This window comes from Lissotriton vulgaris, chromosome 7 (genome assembly GCF_964263255.1).
Source record: "Lissotriton vulgaris chromosome 7, aLisVul1.2, whole genome shotgun sequence".
NCBI classification, from domain to species: domain Eukaryota; kingdom Metazoa; phylum Chordata; class Amphibia; order Caudata; family Salamandridae; genus Lissotriton; species Lissotriton vulgaris.
Genome location: NC_141695.1, coordinates 1,402,437,869 through 1,402,458,866, shown reverse-complemented (window position 1 = coordinate 1,402,458,866; position 20,998 = coordinate 1,402,437,869). Strand labels below are relative to the sequence as shown.

Here is a 20,998-nt window from a genome sequence, read left to right as displayed (position 1 = left end):
AATTTTGCTTACACCGTAATAACCATATATTTACTTAATTCAAAGCAACTGAACTTTATTGTTCCAGTGTTACGCGTTGTCATTCCTTACCATGCAGCCCTCATAACCCCGAAATTTTAAACGATGGAATGTGGATTGGATCCCTTATTATAACAAATTCGGGTACTGTCTGATGCCGGCAACTAAGGCATGCTCAATGCAAAAGGGCGCTGTTAGTTACCCATCATGCGATCAATGTTTGCAGATAGATGATCTATGGCCTCTCAGTTGGCGACAAGTGATTAATGTTGTGTTACATGACTACAGTATTTTAACGTGCTGGTGGCACTCATTAACATTATCATCAGGCATGTAAGGACTAGTTGTTCAAATCCTAGAAATTTCAGACATTTCATTTAGTCCTGTTTGGACACTATTGAACCTCAATATAAATAGGCTTCTTTTTTGAGTAAGAGAGATTCTACATCAGCCACTCTCCTTGACACATTCAATGCTAATGGCACCGTCCATTTCAAATACCTCTCTGAATGACCAGCACCTTTTTTTAAATTCTAGACCTTTGGTTAATCTGTTGACAGGTTTTCCCTATGTACAATTTCGCGCACAGGAAAACTACTGCGTAAGCCACGTTTTTGGTTTTGCAATTACTAAACATGGTGTGTTTCCACCTAACATCCTTGTGGACAAATTCTGTGCCTTCAATTGTATAGTCGCAAGCGACGCAGTTCCCACATTTGTGGTGGCCTTCTATTGGTTTTAGGCCCCACTGACTTCATAGATCCATCTTGGCTTCTTTTGCGAAAATATCTGATCTAACTATCTCTTGGCCGATATTTCTGTTTCTTTTAATAGCAAATAAAGGCCTGGGAAAACCGCATTCCAGGTTTTCAAGTAAGTGCCAATTTTTTAAAACAATTTGTTTATACTTGTTAGTATCTGGCCCAAATGTTGAGACACACACTAGTCTCTCTAACGGTGGTTTGGTCTTTTGCTCAAGCAATGTTTCACGAGGTGTGAACCATGCTCGCTTTTTGTGTGCTTTAACATCTTTTTAGAATAGCCTCTTTCTGAAATCTGTTCGCAGAAGTTTTGTGCATGATGTTCATAATCTTCTTTTGCCGAACAATTTCTGCGGATTCTTAATAATTGGCCGTAAGGCAAATTCTCTTTTAGGCTCTTGGGGTGGGCACTTTTATAGTGAAGAATAGAGTTTTTGTCAGTTGCTTGCTGATGCAATACCATTGTTAATGCCTGGGACTACTTCCACATCTAGGAAAGTTAATCTGGTCTTACTTTTCGTATGACTGAATTTGATGTCTGGATGCCTGCAGTTGAGCCACCCGAAGATGCTTTCTAGGGCCCCCTCTGGGCCCGACCACAGGCACCAGACATCGTCAATATACCGGAGCCACTGCTTCACATTCCTCGAGAAGGGATTATTATTAAAGATGAATTTGGCTTCATACTGTGCCATGAAGAGGACCGCCATCTCCGGGGCAAAAGGACATCCCATGGCGGTCCCTTTCGTTTGAAGATAAAACTCATTCTCAAATTTGAAAGAATTTTTTCTGAGGGCAACCTCGGCCAATTTTAAAATGAATTCTTTTGAGACTCTGTGTGGTCTTGGTCTCTTGTCAAGGTAGAGCTCAATCACTTCCAGTGCTTCCTCCTGGGGAATCTGGGTATAGAGGGAGGTAACGTCAAAGGAGACCATCCACTGTTCTGCAACGTCAAACTCCACTCCCTCTACCTTCTGTATGAAGTTGGTCGTATCTCTCAAGTACGATTCTACTTCTATCAAAAATGGCTTAAGGAACACATCTACATACTTTGATATGGGTTCTAAAATAGAATCACACCCCGAAATGATTGGTCGTCCCGGTCGTTCTAGCAGCTGTTTATGTATCTTCGGGAGGAAGTAGATTACTGGAACCCTGGGATATTTCTTATTTAAAAAGTCAAATTCCCGTAGGCCCAGCATCCCTTGTTCAAAGCCTTCCTTTAGTATTTGTTCAATCTGTCCTTGTATTGCAATTGTGGGATCCATATTTATCTTCCTGTAGCAATCCTGATTCATTACTTGAGATTTACCCTCCTTCATGTACATCTCACGGGGCCAAATAACTAAAGCTCCCCCTTTGTCTGCCTGTTTGAATATGACAGATAAGTCATTTTTTAGACTATTTAGGGCCCTCTGTTGGTTAAGTGTGATGTTACTCTTGAAGTACTTTCTCTTTTTTTCAAGTTGTGTTAGTGATGACAATACAGCTTGCTCATATGCGAGGATTTCCTTTGGAAGCCCTACCGATGGTGGGATGAATTTAGATTTATTGGCCAGCCCGGTTACCTCCATATTGCCCTTATATTCCTTGTTGGCGTATTTTTTGACAAAATTCATTTGCCTCCATCTTCAGTTTCGTGAAATCAGTCTTTCTATTGGGGACAAACTTAAGACCCAACTCAAGGAATGATTCCTCAGTTTTTGACAAGACTTTTTGGGATAAATTGACAATAGAACTTTTCTTTACGATTTGTAATATTGCCTCCTTGTTCTCATCTCCCATGGCTGCTGTTTGAACCTTACTTTCCCTTTGGCTCGCCTTTGTCTAAAAAAGGGCCCTGTCTATTCTGTGGTCCTGTACGTAAGTCTGAATCACTGGAAGACTCAGAGGAAGAGGTTTCATAAAAGGTAGTGAACCTATTTCTGGAGCGCCCTTGGAAATTAGTCAATGCTCTACGTCAGTGTTTCCCAAACTGTGGTCCGCGGACCCCCAGGGGTCCGTGACACATTCCCAGGGGGTCCGCAGGCAACCGTTTTAAAAGCACAGAAACGTTTCTTGTATAATTAGCAGCCTTCCAGCAACAATAAAAGTGTCAAGAGAATGCCAGTGATTAATGTACCTGCTGGAGCTGAGGAGAGTTTTGTTCAGTCGCAGCTTTGATTGAACTAATGTAGCACAGAGGGTTAATGTGCCTACTGCAAAGAACGTGTATCATGCATTTGTCACAGCAATTCTTTAGTTACTGTGCACTTCATAAGTGATAATCATAATCTAGCAGAGGGACCTATAAACTGTCATCAAAGAGCTGCTTGCAAACTGCATGGTACCAGTTAGTAACTTATATTTTCACCCAGTTATTCATTATCCTGATGCTGCTAAATAGATTTATTTGGGTGGAAATACATTTTTAATGTTAAAGTCAGTGCTAGCCACTGGGTTATGTTCTGAATCCTGAGTTTGTGCTTTTCCAGACCGAGCACTCTTTAAACATTTTATATACACATTGATTTACATGTATGATTCAATGTCTCTATATATGTGTGTGATGTAAAGTGCTCTGACATCCTACAATGGTATGAGAGATGCTATCAAACAAATGAAATACATGTGACAGAGGGGCTATTACTTCAATATAAAATACTAAGCCCCAGATGTACGATCTGTTTTTATATGCGCGAACGGGTTCGCGAACCCATTTATGCATGCAACAACCTATTGAGCCATGCACATAGCCTATTTTGCGAATCACAATTTGTTTGTGACTCGCTAAATAGGTTTTGCAACTTGCTATTTGGAAGGGGCATTCCCTTTCAAATAGGGAGTCTCAAAACCATGTACAAATGTTTTGCGGTCGCAATTACCACCTTCTTCAAGCAGACTGTAATGCATTCGCAAATGGGAAGGGGTCCCCAGGGGACCCCTTCCCCTTTGTAAATGCATGCAAAATAATTTTTTAAGGGCAGGCAGTGGTCCCAGGGACCTTTGCTTGCCCTTAGAAAACAAACAAAAATGTTTCATTTCCTTTTTTTTTTAAATGCATGGTAAACAGGCTGTACATTTTTTTTAAATTGCTTTATTTAAAAGCAGTCCGAGACATGGTGGCCTGCAGAGCCCAGCAGGCCACCATCCCTGGGAGCGCTGGCATTCCCAATGGGCTCGCAAATTGCGAGAGGCTCATTAATATTAATGAACCTCACAATTTGCGACCCCATTGGGAATCCCAAACAGTGTTAAACACACTGTTGTACACTTCATTTAGCGACTCGCAATTTGCCACTCGCAATGTGTCGCCAATTGCGAGGCGCTAAATGAAATGGTCGTTCATCTGTCCCCAAAATCCTTAGTACTTTGAGCATTTGTTTTGTGTGCACACGTTTGAAATTTAACTCATACAAATTGCTTGGGGGTCCCCGTCTTCCAGTGGTGACTCAATGGGGGTCCTCAGGAGTCAAAAGTTTGGGAACCACTGCTCTACGTGATTCAGCGGAAGAGTAGTAATCTTCCTTTAAGTACGGGTAAGCCTGTTCCAAGCTGAATGATTTGCTGTCTCTTTCAAACTTTGATGTCTTAAAGCTGATTGTATTATCTTTGAATGTTAAAATCTCCTTCTCGATTTTGTCAAGCAGTGTCTTCGCTTCACTTTCCGAATGTTTATCTTTCAGTTCCTGTGTTAGTTTATCTAACTCTTCCAGCTCTTTTCTGCAAATTCTTTGCGCATTCTCTATAGTATGAACCATTAAATCTCTGCTACATTTCGTACTAATGCAACTGAAACCCTTCTTGTATTCAGGATCATCAACGAAAATTACTGGTGTATTTTTCACTTGCAACCCCCATGAGATTGTGCCACCCCTTAAATGTGCCAGAAGAAAGTGGCGATGTAATTCTGTCCTAATGGGCTACTTGCTCAGCCTAGTTATGCTTTCTACTTCATTTTGCTGTTTAGCCTGGGTACTTAAAGATACTGCTGCAAAAGGTGACTGTGCTGAAAGTAAATTCTGTATGTGTTCCTCTGTGAAGGACAGTGTATCCTTTTATGACATATTACCTTGTAGTGGACCAAAAGACCACTACTACCACAATTGTTTTGATTAAATATGGCGTCTATATGCCCTCGCGGGTCAACACCCGCTCTTTACAAAGTTACACTAGGGGGGATAGGCCAAACAGACCGGAACCAGGTAGGGCCTTCATATATAGTCTACACAAAAATGTACCTGGTATCCTTGTCACTTACACTTCTTTTACTTTCCAATAAACCACGCTATATTCCTTTTGTGATTTGGGTTATTTAATCACCCTGAAACAAAGCGGAGAGCTCCTGTTTAGGCTGCAGTTCAAGCTCCTTCATCATCTCTGGATCCATGAAGCGCAGGGCTCCTAGACAGGTCGTAGTCTGATAGGGAGGGGCGTAGGGCCCTGGTGGGGTCCGGGACACAGCTCAGGTTAATCAGAGAGTTAATCGGACTGGGAGTGGCGGACCTCTGAGTTGAAGCATGTGAGGGAGGGTGCTGGGACGGTGCACCTGGTGAGCGGAGCGGGATACCCCCCCCCGGTGGTCGTTTTTCTTACGTGACCTAGTCTGGCATCTTTGGGGTTTAGGCAAGATAGGGTGGGCTGCAGGGAGGCTCGCTGGGTAGGGGAAGATGTCGGCTGGTTCAGGAGGGACCGATCTTCGGTAAGCCAGGTCCATGCCGCCTGGGGGCTGTCGAAGAAGAACGTCTTGTCTTGGAAGACCACCCTGAGCCGGGCCGGTAAGAGAAGACCGTAACGAAGACCCAAGTTGCAGAGTTTCCGTTTGACCTAGTCATTGGTTCGACGCTGGGCTTGCACCTCCCTGGTGTAATCTGGAAACACCATGATTTTGTTGTTATGGAACAGCAGTGGACCCTGCGCCCTAGCTGCCTTGAGGATGGCATCTCTGTCCTGGAAATTAAGGACCCTCAGGATTATGGGTCTGGCCGGAGCCCCGGGTGGAGGCTTGGGGGCCAGGGAGCGATGTGCTCACTCAACTGCGAACCAGGGTGAAAGGGACTCCTTAGGCATCCAGGAACGCACTCAGTTTTCCACGAATGTGTCTGCATGACCTTGGTCCGTTTTCGGCATCCTCCGCCTGTCGGAGGAGCTCCGCGGTCTGGGTCTGGAGATGGGACACCTGAATCTTAAGCTGGCAAATATCATCATCCGCCGTGGAAATGCGGGATTCCGCCTCAGTGATTCGTGCCACTACACGACTTGGTGGCCAGTTCCCACTCCCAAACCCCACACACCGATGTACTGGTGGCACTAGCGACAGAAGGCTCCCACACGTCCCTTGGCCCAGACCCTCCCGCAGCAGCAATGAAGCCGGTGTACCTCGCAAAGTCACAGTGGGGGATGGTTCATGTCCCGGGCAGTCTAGGTATCCACCACGGGGGAGCCCGCAGCCCACAGCCCCACGTAGGACACCAGATGGTCCAGTCGCCACAGGCCCGAGACCGACAGAGACGATGACCTGGGGGAATAGGCCCGGAACTGAGGGGGGAATCAGGAAAGTGATGGAGGCTGGGAGGGGTGCGGGGGGACCGGGTACCCCTCGGCCCTGCCACCCGACAAGATGGCCGGACCCCCACCCCAGATCCCACTCACCGGTGCAACACCGCTGTGTCACCAGAAAGTCCCAGATGCCCCCGGGGCAAGCTGCGCCGGTCCCGCGTTGGCTTGGGCCAGTGGGCAGGCCAGCCCCGGAGAGGCCCCGCCAGAAGTCACAACGTCAAGGCGGCACACAGCTCCCCAAGAGGCCCCAAGAAGGCCTTGAGGCAGCACCCCACACAGGAACTAGAGGGCGTCCGCGACTGCCTGCAGAGAGCAGTTCCAGGGGAGATGAACACACATGGGGAGGCCCGAGGAATGCCTTGGCCTCCACGCCACCGCCCGACAATGGCGGCCGAGGCCCGCGATGTGATCCTCGAGGGCAGCAGAACGATCCTTCCGGCCAGTCAAGCCCCGAGCCACAGAGCACCACACACCTCGTCCGACTGCCGGCGCGCGCAGGAGGGCCCCCGTGCCGAGGGCTCACCAGCAGGCTGCACCAGACGTCCGGGACAAGCAGAGGGGCCCCAGACATTGCAGCTGCCTCACCGCAGGTGGGGGGACCGGACCCTCTAGGGATGTCGGTAGGCCCGGGATCAAGACATCAGTGGGTCCGTCATTTTGTATAGCTGAGGCTGCCGGCTGCAGGAGAGCTCCCCCGGGGCGGTCGGAGCACCGATCCACCCGGGGAAGGGACCAGAGCGGATGCAAAGCACATGACGTATGGGGTCCGGGAGCACTCTTAGAGTGCGTCCGCCATCTTGACGCCTCGGGCCACGCCCCCATGGATACAGCTATTAACGTCTCAAACACGGGCGACTCGTAGTGAAGATATTCGTGATTTGAATAGCAGATGTTTTTATTTCACAGTATTATAATCATCAATTTAACGGATCTTGGGATGAAGAAAAAGTGAATTAGCCTTTTCTAGGTGTAATATCGCAAGTTAAGCTTACTGAAGATGTCAGCAGCGAGCGTTTAACTCGCTTCTCCCTCTTCCAGACTGAAAGCACTGGTGTGGAGCTTGCCATGGCCAGCCACATATCAGGGCCTGGGTGTCCAGCAAGGACAGAGTCCCTTCTCGGCAGGGCCACTCTGACGCCTGGCATGCCAGCCCTTTCCCAGGCAGGAGCCTGTCTGCGCTCTGCCCACGTCAGAGCTTCAAGCGCTGCTCTAAGCCGCACGCAAATGATCCAGTCCAGGTGGGTGAGGCCTAAAGGAGACAGGGCTGCCACCAAAAAGCCTCACTTTCCATCGGAGACCAACGTTTACCATAGAGGATGACATGCTCCAATCGAAAGCATAGGTGGAGCTTCCACTCCACTTCTGAAAACGACTGAAGACAATAGATCTTGCAGAGCGGGCAGCACATGCGCTGTGACATCAGACGAGACCTAAAAAAATGGGATAACATCTGTCCGCTCTGCTTGCAGGTAACTTTCATCTTGAATCCACCTTTGGGTTTCACCAGACTCCTTCACCTTCTTCTCCTGTAGCCTCTTTCCTGAAGACCTTCGTTGTGGTCTTCAGCAGTCTTCAACGCCACTTGACACATATGCACCTAGCTTCCCTGGTGTAGGTATCCTGGTTCCTGGGGTATTCACATGTGTGGTTACTCCTTAACCTTCCATTTTCCATGGGGTGTCTTCAGGGTCCGCTGGGAAGGGTCCTTTTTCGTTAAAACTTCAACCACAACTTACCCATTGACTAACATTGAGTACACTGTCATGTTCCTACTCAGTGGAGAAAACTACCTAGGCAGTAATTTCAAATATAAAAACACAATACAGAAAGGACCAAAACTGAGAGTGAACAGCTTCCAGTTAAGTACATAAGTTTATTACAGTCACAATAACAAAAGATAAAATAAACATTTCATAAAAAATTGAATTTACACCAATCTTGACATAAAAATTCTTGAACATGGAAGGTAAGTTGTGTGTCGACGCGTTTCGGCGACCAGCGCCTTTCTCAAGACAATTTACAATGTTCTGAAAATAAAATACAATGTATAGTTTAATTTTACATTCTCGGTTCACAAAATGACATATTATATACATGTTTTCTAAAATTTACGGAATAACTGTTCAAATAAACTCAGGTCCCAAATTAGTTTAAACATCGCTGATAATTCGAGAAGATATAAAACCTCGTTCTACTATCATATCCTCTGTTGTAGCCTGCTACTATTGAATATAATTTATCATCATAGTCTATTGATGTAATGACTTATAATATGCTGATCTCACTGTGTTCATGTTTCAAAGGAAAGGCTCTGTTATTGTCCAAAATATCATCTCTGACAATTGTAAATCTTGATGCGTCAGCCTACGTAGCAAACATAGATAGAGTGTTGATAGAATATAGATTGAAAAGAAGGAAAAAGATTCGCTCTAATGATTACTGTTTGTATCTTTCAACACTGTTTTGCTTTCTACTCTTTTGCTTTCTACTCTTAATTTGTTCAGATTTTTATTGATTAGATGGTATTGATGCTAAGGTTCTTAATGCATTGTTCTCCCTATTTTAGAATTAAAGTATATAGCACTTACCGCAGGTAATATTAGAATGAACATCTATTTGATGACTTTAGTTTAAAACGGTTCCATCTAGTATTCCGAACCGGATCGCGGAATTTCAAAATTAAATCTGTAACATTGGATGAAAGCAATTATTTTAATAATTAAATTGCAATTACGTTCATAGGTAAGCACGACTCTCTAAGAGAGGATTATCTACGAAGGAGGGTAATTTAATTGAAAGGAGAAGGGGTGGGGGGGTGAAAGCTTACTAACCTTTCAAGGACGTGTAAGTTTTTGTTGTCTGCTTCTAATAGGTTGTAAAATTTCAGTCTATTTCGTTTACAAAATAATAAATGTCTAAATGGAAATAAAAGATACATCCATTGTCATATGCTGTATTTTAGGCTATATCTGGTTTTTATTCCCCCAAGGCTATAAGGGAGGTAAAAAGAAATGAACACTTTTCTTACCCAGGTTAGGACTTTAAATAGTATAGCCTCCACCCTACAGTTATAAATCGGTCGATTCTAAGTTGCGTGTCGAGATCTGATCTATCTGCGGTATCTGAATAACTGTAAACAATCACATAACAACTAATTAAATATGGTCAACCTATACTGATGTCTTCATTCATCAGGTATTTTTATTGAAAACCCTATTGCATACTTACCGGGTTTATAGATACTAGGATAGCGTCTAAGAATGAGGTTCAAAGGCCGTTAGGTACTTGATATGTCCTCTAATGGCCATACGTTTCAATATGTTTAAAAACGTTTGGATCCTTAAAGACAAGAAAATAATATAATGCTTGATATAGATAAGAGTTTGCATTTAGTAGTGAAAAATCTAATAATTAAACTGCCGGTTATGTATTACGTACCTCTATTTTTCACTTCAATATTTACAATTTCTCCGCAAAGTGGCGAAGTGGAATATGGGCAAGATAATACCCGTTGTGCCGTTATCCAGATTCCTGTGGGGCTACAATAATTCCTGTGTTATAATTCATGTAACTATTGCTCCCGTATGTAGTTCTAGGGTTTAACATGTCCCTAACTCTATCTAAGGGTAGCTTACCTTTTAGTATAAAACTAGCTGCGGCGTGGAGGCTCACGTCTGCTTCGGGCGTAGTCCCGGGATAAAGTGAAAGTAAGGAGCGGTTCGCGCATTTTTATAGTCCGTCGCTGAGACTAATTGGACTGATCTCGACCTAATTAGTGATAAAAAAGCGCGAAGGGAGACTATGGTATGTTAGTAACGAACAACTAGACCCGCGTTCTCAATGGATGTGATGCAGCTTGTCCCGACTCTAGCTAAGATTAGTAAAGCTAGATGAAAGACTCAGGTGTGCTAGATGACAGATTTAGATGCGTTGAGCTAATATCAGGTATACACATGCTATCGTTGCGAGGGACAACCGGATCCGCGTTGTCAATACATGTGATGCATTCTCTCCTGATTGTAAATAAAATTATTGATGCTAGACGGAGGACACAGATGTGCTTGCCGGAAGATTCAAATATGTGATATGCACATGTTATCACTGCTACGGACTAGAATCTGTCAGATATATAGGATCTTATATATTGCTCCTTACTATATATCTATGAAAATATTAAACCGACTTAGAATCAGAAATATCGTAGAAACGTTTAATTAACAAGAAGAAAGGACTTTGGAGACATCATACTTAAGATATCTTCATGGATATTTCTAAATGAGGCTCAATGAATGGTGAAACTTCTTTTACCTGTAATTGTATATTTAGAAGATTGCATTCTCCCACGGGATTTCACTATTCAATCCTGCACGGAATGTGTTGAGAGAAAAAATCCAAAAAACCTCGCGTTTTTTGCGTATTGCCTCTCCTCCTCTGTCATCCGCCGTGTTAATCTTCTCCAATATGCGCCAAGAAAAATCGTTCGGACCATGGCCATGATCCAAAAAATGTTTCACAATAGGTGCAGTCAATTTTTTAGTTTTGACTGCAGACCTGTGTTCTGTCAGTCTTGTCTGTATTGCACGAGACGTTTCGCCTACATACCCTTGCGAGCATGGGCATATCAGAAAATATATGACATTGGATGTTTTACAATTATACATCTCTTTGGCATTTGGCCAAGTGTTGAGAATCGATGGGCCTTTTAATTCTAGAGTGTACAATATGATCTTTAATATTTTTGTTCCGTCTATGAGCAAAAAGGGGTTTTTCTAATTTGATTGCTCCATTGCTGTTTAAGATGTGCCAAGATGAATTAATGACCTGTTACACTCTAGAATTAAAAGGCCCATCGATTCTCAACACTTGGCTCAGAAATCTTTGACCGGAGATAACCCTGTAAAAGGTACTTTTCCATGTTCAAGCTGCAAATCCTGTGGAAACATCCATCCAGGAGTTTCTTTTACTCACAATGGATATATAGCCAATGCCAAAGAGATGTATAATTGTAAAACATCCAATGTCATATATTTTCTGATATGCCCATGCTCGCAAGGGTATGTAGGCGAAACGTCTCGTGCAATACAGACAAGACTGACAGAACACAGGTCTGCAGTCAAAACTAAAAAATTGACTGCACCTATTGTGAAACATTTTTTGGATCATGGCCATGGTCCGAACGATTTTTCTTGGCGCATATTGGAGAAGATTAACACGGCGGATGACAGAGGAGGAGAGGCAATACGCAAAAAACGCGAGGTTTTTTGGATTTTTTCTCTCAACACATTCCGTGCAGGATTGAATAGTGAAATCCCGTGGGAGAATGCAATCTTCTAAATATACAATTACAGGTAAAAGAAGTTTCACCATTCATTGAGCCTCATTTAGAAATATCCATGAAGATATCTTAAGTATGATGTCTCCAAAGTCCTTTCTTCTTGTTAATTAAACGTTTCTACGATATTTCTGATTCTAAGTCGGTTTAATATTTTCATAGATATATAGTAAGGAGCAATATATAAGATCCTATATATCTGACAGATTCTAGTCCGTAGCAGTGATAACATGTGCATATCACATATTTGAATCTTCCGGCAAGCACATCTGTGTCCTCCGTCTAGCATCAATAATTTTATTTACAATCAGGAGAGAATGCATCACATGTATTGACAACGCGGATCCGGTTGTCCCTCGCAACGATAGCATGTGTATACCTGATATTAGCTCAACGCATCTAAATCTGTCATCTAGCACACCTGAGTCTTTCATCTAGCTTTACTAATCTTAGCTAGAGTCGGGACAAGCTGCATCACATCCATTGAGAACGCGGGTCTAGTTGTTCGTTACTAACATACCATAGTCTCCCTTCGCGCTTCATTATCACTAATTAGGTCGAGATCAGTCCAATTAGTCTCAGCGACGGACTATAAAAATGCGCGAACCGCTCCTTACTTTCACTTTATCCCGGGACTACGCCCGAAGCAGACGTGAGCCTCCACGCCGCAGCTAGTTTTATACTAAAAGGTAAGCTACCCTTAGATAGAGTTAGGGACATGTTAAACCCTAGAACTACATACGGGAGCAATAGTTACATGAATTATAACACAGGAATTATTGTAGCCCCACAGGAATCTGGATAACGGCACAACGGGTATTATCTTGCCCATATTCCACTTCGCCACTTTGCGGAGAAATTGTAAATATTGAAGTGAAAAATAGAGGTACGTAATACATAACCGGCAGTTTAATTATTAGATTTTTCACTACTAAATGCAAACTCTTATCTATATCAAGCATTATATTATTTTCTTGTCTTTAAGGATCCAAACGTTTTTAAACATATTGAAACGTATGGCCATTAGAGGACATATCAAGTACCTAACGGCCTTTGAACCTCATTCTTAGACGCTATCCTAGTATCTATAAACCCGGTAAGTATGCAATAGGGTTTTCAATAAAAATACCTGATGAATGAAGACATCAGTATAGGTTGACCATATTTAATTAGTTGTTATGTGATTGTTTACAGTTATTCAGATACCGCAGATAGATCAGATCTCGACACGCAACTTAGAATCGACCGATTTATAACTGTAGGGTGGAGGCTATACTATTTAAAGTCCTAACCTGGGTAAGAAAAGTGTTCATTTCTTTTTACCTCCCTTATAGCCTTGGGGGAATAAAAACCAGATATAGCCTAAAATACAGCATATGACAATGGATGTATCTTTTATTTCCATTTAGACATTTATTATTTTGTAAACGAAATAGACTGAAATTTTACAACCTATTAGAAGCAGACAACAAAAACTTACACGTCCTTGAAAGGTTAGTAAGCTTTCACCCCCCCACCCCTTCTCCTTTCAATTAAATTACCCTCCTTCGTAGATAATCCTCTCTTAGAGAGTCGTGCTTACCTATGAACGTAATTGCAATTTAATTATTAAAATAATTGCTTTCATCCAATGTTACAGATTTAATTTTGAAATTCCGCGATCCGGTTCGGAATACTAGATGGAACCGTTTTAAACTAAAGTCATCAAATAGATGTTCATTCTAATATTACCTGCGGTAAGTGCTATATACTTTAATTCTAAAATAGGGAGAACAATGCATTAAGAACCTTAGCATCAATACCATCTAATCAATAAAAATCTGAACAAATTAAGAGTAGAAAGCAAAAGAGTAGAAAGCAAAACAGTGTTGAAAGATACAAACAGTAATCATTAGAGCGAATCTTTTTCCTTCTTTTCAATCTATATTCTATCAACACTCTATCTATGTTTGCTACGTAGGCTGACGCATCAAGATTTACAATTGTCAGAGATGATATTTTGGACAATAACAGAGCCTTTCCTTTGAAACATGAACACAGTGAGATCAGCATATTATAAGTCATTACATCAATAGACTATGATGATAAATTATATTCAATAGTAGCAGGCTACAACAGAGGATATGATAGTAGAACGAGGTTTTATATCTTCTCGAATTATCAGCGATGTTTAAACTAATTTGGGACCTGAGTTTATTTGAACAGTTATTCCGTAAATTTTAGAAAACATGTATATAATATGTCATTTTGTGAACCGAGAATGTAAAATTAAACTATACATTGTATTTTATTTTCAGAACATTGTAAATTGTCTTGAGAAAGGCGCTGGTCGCCGAAACGCGTCGACACACAACTTACCTTCCATGTTCAAGAATTTTTATGTCAAGATTGGTGTAAATTCAATTTTTTATGAAATGTTTATTTTATCTTTTGTTATTGTGACTGTAATAAACTTATGTACTTAACTGGAAGCTGTTCACTCTCAGTTTTGGTCCTTTCTGTATTGTGTTTTTATATTTGAAATTACTGCCTAGGTAGTTTTCTCCATTGAGTTATTTCCCTGACCTAGGGGTTGATTGTTTATTTGCATACAGGGAACCCTTGTTGTCTTCAAAGATGTTCCTACTCAGCACATGAGTTCCGTGGGGTTCCTTGGTACTCACTTTGGATGGTTCCTAGTATCACCGGCTCTACTGAATCTTCTGGGCCCACTCTTATCTTGAGTTATGGTTTGCATTCCACCTTTTTAGTATAGGACTTGGCCTCCCCCTGAGACCATTCTGTATCTGTGCTACTTATCTGTTTTATTTGCAAAGTATTACGTGAATGGTGTTATATTTCTGGGTAGGAGACATTGTTATGTGTTAGTTAGTGTCTTATAGTAAATATTAAGCCTGGGCAACAAACTCCGCTTCAATTGTGGAGTTTTCACTCTCTGCGTTACGCGGAGCTTGCGAAGTTCGGGAAAACTCTGCTTCGCGTAGCAGAGTTGTTTTCCTCACTCTAACTTGTCAACATCACATTGGCGAGCGAGGGAAATCAACCCTCCCGCCAAGATTTCTCAACGGGGCAATCAGATTTCTGAATGCAAGTAGCGGCGTATGCTTGCGACTGCTCACTTTGATAAACCGTCCGTTCTCATTTAGAGAGCTGCCGCTTGAGTAGAAAATCTACTTGAGCAGCAGAAAGGAAGCAGCACCCACTTGCACTGTGCATGTTTCCGTTCATGATAATTTCACAGCGCTGAAAAAACACCCAGCGCTGAAAACTACTGCAAGCAGAAGTTTCCTCACGCACTCTGCCACTTGCGGAGCTCGCGTAACATGGCAGAGTTTTTTGCAAACTTTGCCCAGGCTTAATAAATACCTATTTTTTTAATACACTGTGTAGTTCTATTTCACTTATCCAATAGCAATAAGATTACGTTCTGGTAAAACGAGCTGCTTTGCACTCCACAGCTACCACTTGGAGAGCTTTCTAAGGTTATCTAAGACCACTAAAATCACCATAATGCTTGTCTTGATTAGGGCAACGTGCTACACTTACATAAATGTGCACCATATACTAAGCCAACTTCTCATACCCGTTCTGACTGCACATCGTCACTACCTGCGGTTTTTCAGTGGGCCACAAGCACTTTCAGTTTGCCATGCTCTCTTTCAGCCTCGCTACGGCCCTTGGGGGGTTCATAAAGGTGATATCGATGGTCGCAGCCCATCTGCATAGATCATGGGTTCCAGTCTTCCTCTATCTAGATGACTGGTTTTTGAAGGCGGGCTCATTTCAGGCAGTCATCTCCTATTTCCAGACTGCAGCAAACTTCCTGTATTCGCTGGGTTTCACTATCAACGTGCCAAAGTCACGCCTAACTCCCTCTACGGTGAGTCCAGGTTATTCAGGCTATGATACCAATGTTTGAGCCTCTATCCTGGATTTTGGTGAGATTGACTCTGAGGCTTTTGAGCCTAATGACCTCCTGCATCCTGCTGGTGGATTATGCATGGTGGCACATGTGGACTCTGCAGTGGGACCTGAAGTTCGAATGGGCACAGCATCGGGGAAATCTCACCGACCTGGTTTAGATATCTGAGGGCACTACCAAAGACCTGCAGTGGGGACTGACAAACCACGATTGGGTCAGAAGCAGACCCTTCTCCCTTTCCTAAACAGATCTCACAGTAGTGACAGATGCATCTCTTCTGGGATGGGGCAAGCATCTGGGGGAGGTGGAGATCAGAGGATGTGGTCTCCGGTGGAAGCAAAGCTCCGCATCAACCTCTCGGAGCCTCGAATGGTACGAATGGCACTGAAGGCCTTTTTACCATCCACAAGGGAAGGCTGGTTCATGAGTGCACGGACAACACTACCGCCATGTGTTACTGCAACAAACAGGGCGGAGTGGGGTCCAGGATCCTCTGTCAAGAGGCCCCAAGCCTCTGGACTTAGCTAGATCAACAGGGCATTTCCAGGTGGTTCAACATCTGTCAGGCTTTCTGAACGGCAAAGCATACAAACTCAGCTGAAGAGGCCTTCAGGATCATGAGTGGCGTCTCCATCCGTAGGTGGCACAAGGTCTCTTACAGTGGTGGGGAGAGCCTTTATTTAGATAAGTTAATCTCCGACAAGAACGTGCAATGTCAGTAGTTTTGCGCATTGGAGTTTCCAAGGTGGCTCTCGCTCTGTGATACTTTTTGTAGCAGGTGGAGCACAGGCGTACTCTACGCCCTTAAGCCCATGCCACTCCTGCCCAGAGTTCTCAAGCAGATCAGGAGCGACTAGGCAAAAGTGATTTTTGTGACTCTGGATTGGACCTGGAGAGTTTGGTTTCCCAAGCTTCTGGCTATGAGCCTCGATCATCTGGCCAGCCTGCCACTTCGGGAGGATCTTCTGTTGGAGCAGCAGGGGAACGTCCTCCACCCAAACCTGTCCACTCTCCACCTCCTTGTGAGGAGTATGAGAGGTGACAGTTAACAGCTTTTGACCTTTCTCCTGAAGTCTACAATGTTATTCTGGCAGGCAGGTGTCCCATCTCGAAGTCGGTCTATGCCTGCCGATGGAACAAATTGTGTAAATATTGTACAGAACAGTCCATTGACCCCTTATCTGCTTCTCTAGCAGATATTTTCCTTTATATCCTTTCCTTGGCCCGGCAGGGCTCTGCTCTGGGCACTCAGAAGGGGTACCTTTCGGCCCTCTCAGCCTTTCTTCAACCCTTTTGTTTCCTCCTTCTCCTTTTCTTATGCCACAATGGTACCTTTATTTGGTCCTTACTTTCTTGATGTGGGCACCGTTTGAGCCTTTCCACAACTGCTCTCTATGGTTGCTCACTATCAAAACTGTCCTTTTGTTGGCAATTGCCGCTGACTGGCACTGTTATTACAGCCTCCTCACCTGACAGTTTTCCTAGACAGAGTGGTACTGATTACTAGAGCATCTTTTTTGCCCACGGTTGTAACTCCCTCCTATTTTGGACAGTCCATTACTCTACCCACTTTCTATGCACCAACACACCCTTCAAAAGAAGAGGAGCGTTCTCACTCTCTGGACTCAAAAAGAGCATTATTGTTCTTCCTTAATCACGCTAAAGAGTTCCAGGTGTATGGCCAACTCTTTATAGGGTACATGGGAGCAAAGAAGGGGTGTGTTGTCCAAAAGAGGACCATTTTTCAATGGGTTATCCTCTGCATATGTTATGCCTTGGCAAAGAAGCAGCATCCAGAAGGCCTTCCGGCCCTCTCCACCAAGGCAAAAGCAGCTACCACTGCTCTTCAGCTGGATGTATCTGTTTATGTATCTGCCAAGCGGCCACATTGGCGTCTCTGCACACGTTCACCAGAACTATTGCCTGGATTCTCAGGTTTGCAGGGTCTGTTTGGCCTCCCTGTTTTACAGGACTTCCAAGTTTAAAGCTTTACCACAGTCCCACCTCCGGGGTAGGTATTGCTTGGATATCTGTTCAAAGGTAAGGAATTTGCGGCTAGATGTCTCTATCAGATGGACAAGTTACTTACCTTGGGTAATGCCTTATCTGGTAGGGAAATGATCTAGCTGCAGATTCCTTATTCACCCACCCATCTTCCCTGCACTGCGGACTAGCCTTTTAGTGTCAGGGCTGCATCCCTTCAGGGCCCTAACAACTTTTTTCATACCTTGGTCAGTCACTTCTGGCGTGAAAAATCGTAAAAAAAAGTACTGACATCAGCACACCAGAGTGGTGGTTATATTGATGCCGCGGATGTCATGATGATGATGAACACGACGCCGCTGACATCATGCGGAGTCGACCAACATCACCTACTGGCGCGCAGGGGTATTGCTCACAAAAATCTTCCAGATTCAGCTTAGCTAGATCATGGCTAGGCTAGATCATGTCTCTACCAGATAAGGCATTACTAAAGGTATGTAACTTTTCTGACAAAACCAATAAACCTCACAAGTAAAATCTATTGGCGTTGTTAATGTTTGTTAAGGTTTTTACTCGGTGATTATATACCTTTATTTTCAAAATGGATGAAGAGCTGTTATGGGACTCTTAGGGCCTGGTGCCTACACCAACAAATTATTTCCCTCCTTTGCAAGAAACATCTTTCTATAAAAACAAGAAGTCAGCGGAGTCAGCACTGGTCCGGCCTAGCGCAATGGAGGTGACCCCTACTGTGCCTAAGAAAGTCCCCTCAATGACGATCCCACACTAGATGCTATCTACAATCTCCTTCAACTCCATAGAGCTGAGAAAGTTGTCTGGAACCATGGATATTCTTCACACCCTGTTGGAGAATTTAGAGGTATGTCAACTCGATCTACAAGAAACGGTCAGAGAGAACAAGTCTGTTACTCAGAAGCATGAATCTCAGTTGGAGGGACTTTCCTCTAAATTAAAAGACCTGGAGAATCGATCTCGGAAGAATAACCTTAGAGTTTTAGGTATCCCTAACTTCAGCAAGAGTGATGACCCAAGATGGTATTGTCCGGCTCCTTCCTCCGATTTTCTTCGGGGCTGTGCTGAAAGACCTACAACCTCCCCTACACAACTCTCCCAGAGCCTGAAGTGTAAACACAGGCGACCAGAACAGTTCTGCCGGGGAGGGAAAGGAAGGGGACAGCGGGGAGGGAGATCTGTAACGAGAATGACAGGTAATTAGAATATACCCCCCCCAGAACCCTCTATGAAAAACCTTAGGCTTCCTTTCTGGTGTTATATAACCTAGTGTCACCCCTACCTGTAAAGGAAAATGCGGCAGGATCTGAACCTAGGAGATGAGACGGGAGGTGAAGTCTGGTATTGCAACCAACTGCAGAGGGAGACACAATCATAGAACATGTAACTCCAATTTCCCTGTGAGAAGCACTCAAACACCCACTTTCACTCTGCATACCAAACAAAGTCTGTTTTCATTCCTGAAGTTGCCACTATTCTTCTGACTTGATACCCTTTTCTCATTTCTCCTGTGCATAAATGATATAAAGAACAAAAGGAACGTGAAGATAATCACAGAAGTTTGATATCAAAAGGTAAAAGTAATAGTCAAGTATTCTGATACAATAGTACCGCTTTCGTGCCCTTTCTGACGTCTACTGTTCCTTAGACGCCAATTACTTCATGTATCAAGAGACACAACCTATAAGCGGTTATTGCATAAAACCATACTTCAAAGTTTTTGAACTGTATCCACAAATCCATACACAATCAATGACAAAGAAGGTTTGTTTCTGACCTCCAACAATGCTGAGCACAAATGTCTCTCCCTGCAATGAGGCTACAATAGTTCGGCTTGTCCAACAGGGAGATATGGACTCCGCAATGTGTTTACAGCACTCGCTAACCGCGAGTGATCGCTGTGAACTCACTTGGGCTGGTACCCGATCCAAAGCGGGGTACGTGAAGTCTTAATGCCAAAGTATAACAGCAGGGTGTCTCTTACCCGTAGAGCAGCATACCAACCACCTCAGAGAGCAAAGCAAGAATAATCTGCAACGCCGTCTTCTGGGGCGAGCTATTTACTTCCTGATTCAGCGCGAGTCGCGCTGCGTCCATTACGTAACCCATAGCATGCCGGGATATGTAGCTCAGAACTCCTTGTTGCAACGTCGATTACAACCGCGATCCGCGGAAGACACTGCACATGACAGGTATATTGGTTATCCCTTCAGAGAAGCCTTCACAGCATTAACCCATTGGGACTTTGATTCCATGTTTCAAAGAGCGCACAGCCTTCCATTCAGAAACCTAGGACGGGGGAAATACCTGTTATCCTTGGGCTGTCTAAATTTATGTAGGGAATTTAATTGTGCAGCAGATGATCTTCCAGGTGGCTTGTCCTCTGTCAGAGCTTGTGGTGCAGTTGTTTTGTCTGATCAGACTTTCGTCACAAGACATTTGTGTGCCGCTGGTGGCTACGTGTGCTTATTCTGGTGCTACAAAAGATCGGAGCAATGGTCTCCCTAATGAAATCAGTTTAAGGACCAATTTAAAAGGACATACATATTGTTGCCAAAATGCCTCTAAAGTTGAAGAACTGCTAAATAAATGGCAATCAGTTAAATTACCTGTTTGTTTCTGAGAGGCTTGGAGCAATTTAAGGCTAATACAGAAATCTGCTCTTTATCTGGAGTACCTCCTTCTCTCCAGGTTTGGTAATCTGTGCTGCTCTTTCCTCTTTTCCTTCTTTATTCTTCCTCTCCCTCTTTCTCTGCTGTACTCTTTGGGTATATCAGTCTGTCTTGATCACTGATTATCTCGGTACACTTCGGGGGGAGTTCTTAGATGTCTAAACGTTTGGTTGGTATCAGCCTATAAGTATTGGTGGGTAATGGCTCAGGGTTTAGGCATAGAGGTTGGGGGTGGGTTAGATCTTGTGGAAGGGCAGATAAGGTCGGTTTAAGGGCTGGGAGGTGGGATCAAGGCTTAAGTGGATCTTTTTTTAGCTATTATCTTTCAAGACTGGTTCTGGAATCACATAGGCTGCTAAGTTAAGCATCAGGCCCAGGTATTTTTAAATGTCTTTTCTCTTTAAATGTCCATCTTAGAAAATGATAGACGCTGACCTAGATTAAATCATATTTTGGACCCACTTAGACTGTGGATGCCCGAGGTCTTGGTTGGTCATGATTCATCACTGGTATAACATATGGTAATACATAGTTTTTTCCAATAATAATAAACTATTTTTATGTATTTTATCTGATGCATGTTGCACTTTGTGATTCTTAACATTTTGTCGCTCTTGCTGACTGGTGATAGTACCTCTATAATTGATGGAATTTCTTTTTGACTTTGGTGATGAATTTGTATTTTGTGAGGTTTTTCCAATAAAAAACAGTGGATATGATATACATGATTCACCTAATT

The 20,998-nt window shown here is 43.4% G+C and overlaps 1 protein-coding gene across 1 annotated transcript in view; it reads left to right on the top strand.

Annotated features, from left to right (window-relative positions):
• LOC147705722 (sulfotransferase 1 family member D1-like) overlaps positions 1–20,998 on the top strand; it is a 417,136-nt gene that overhangs the window by 52,282 nt on the left and 343,856 nt on the right. The gene's annotated exons all lie outside the window — the stretch shown is intronic.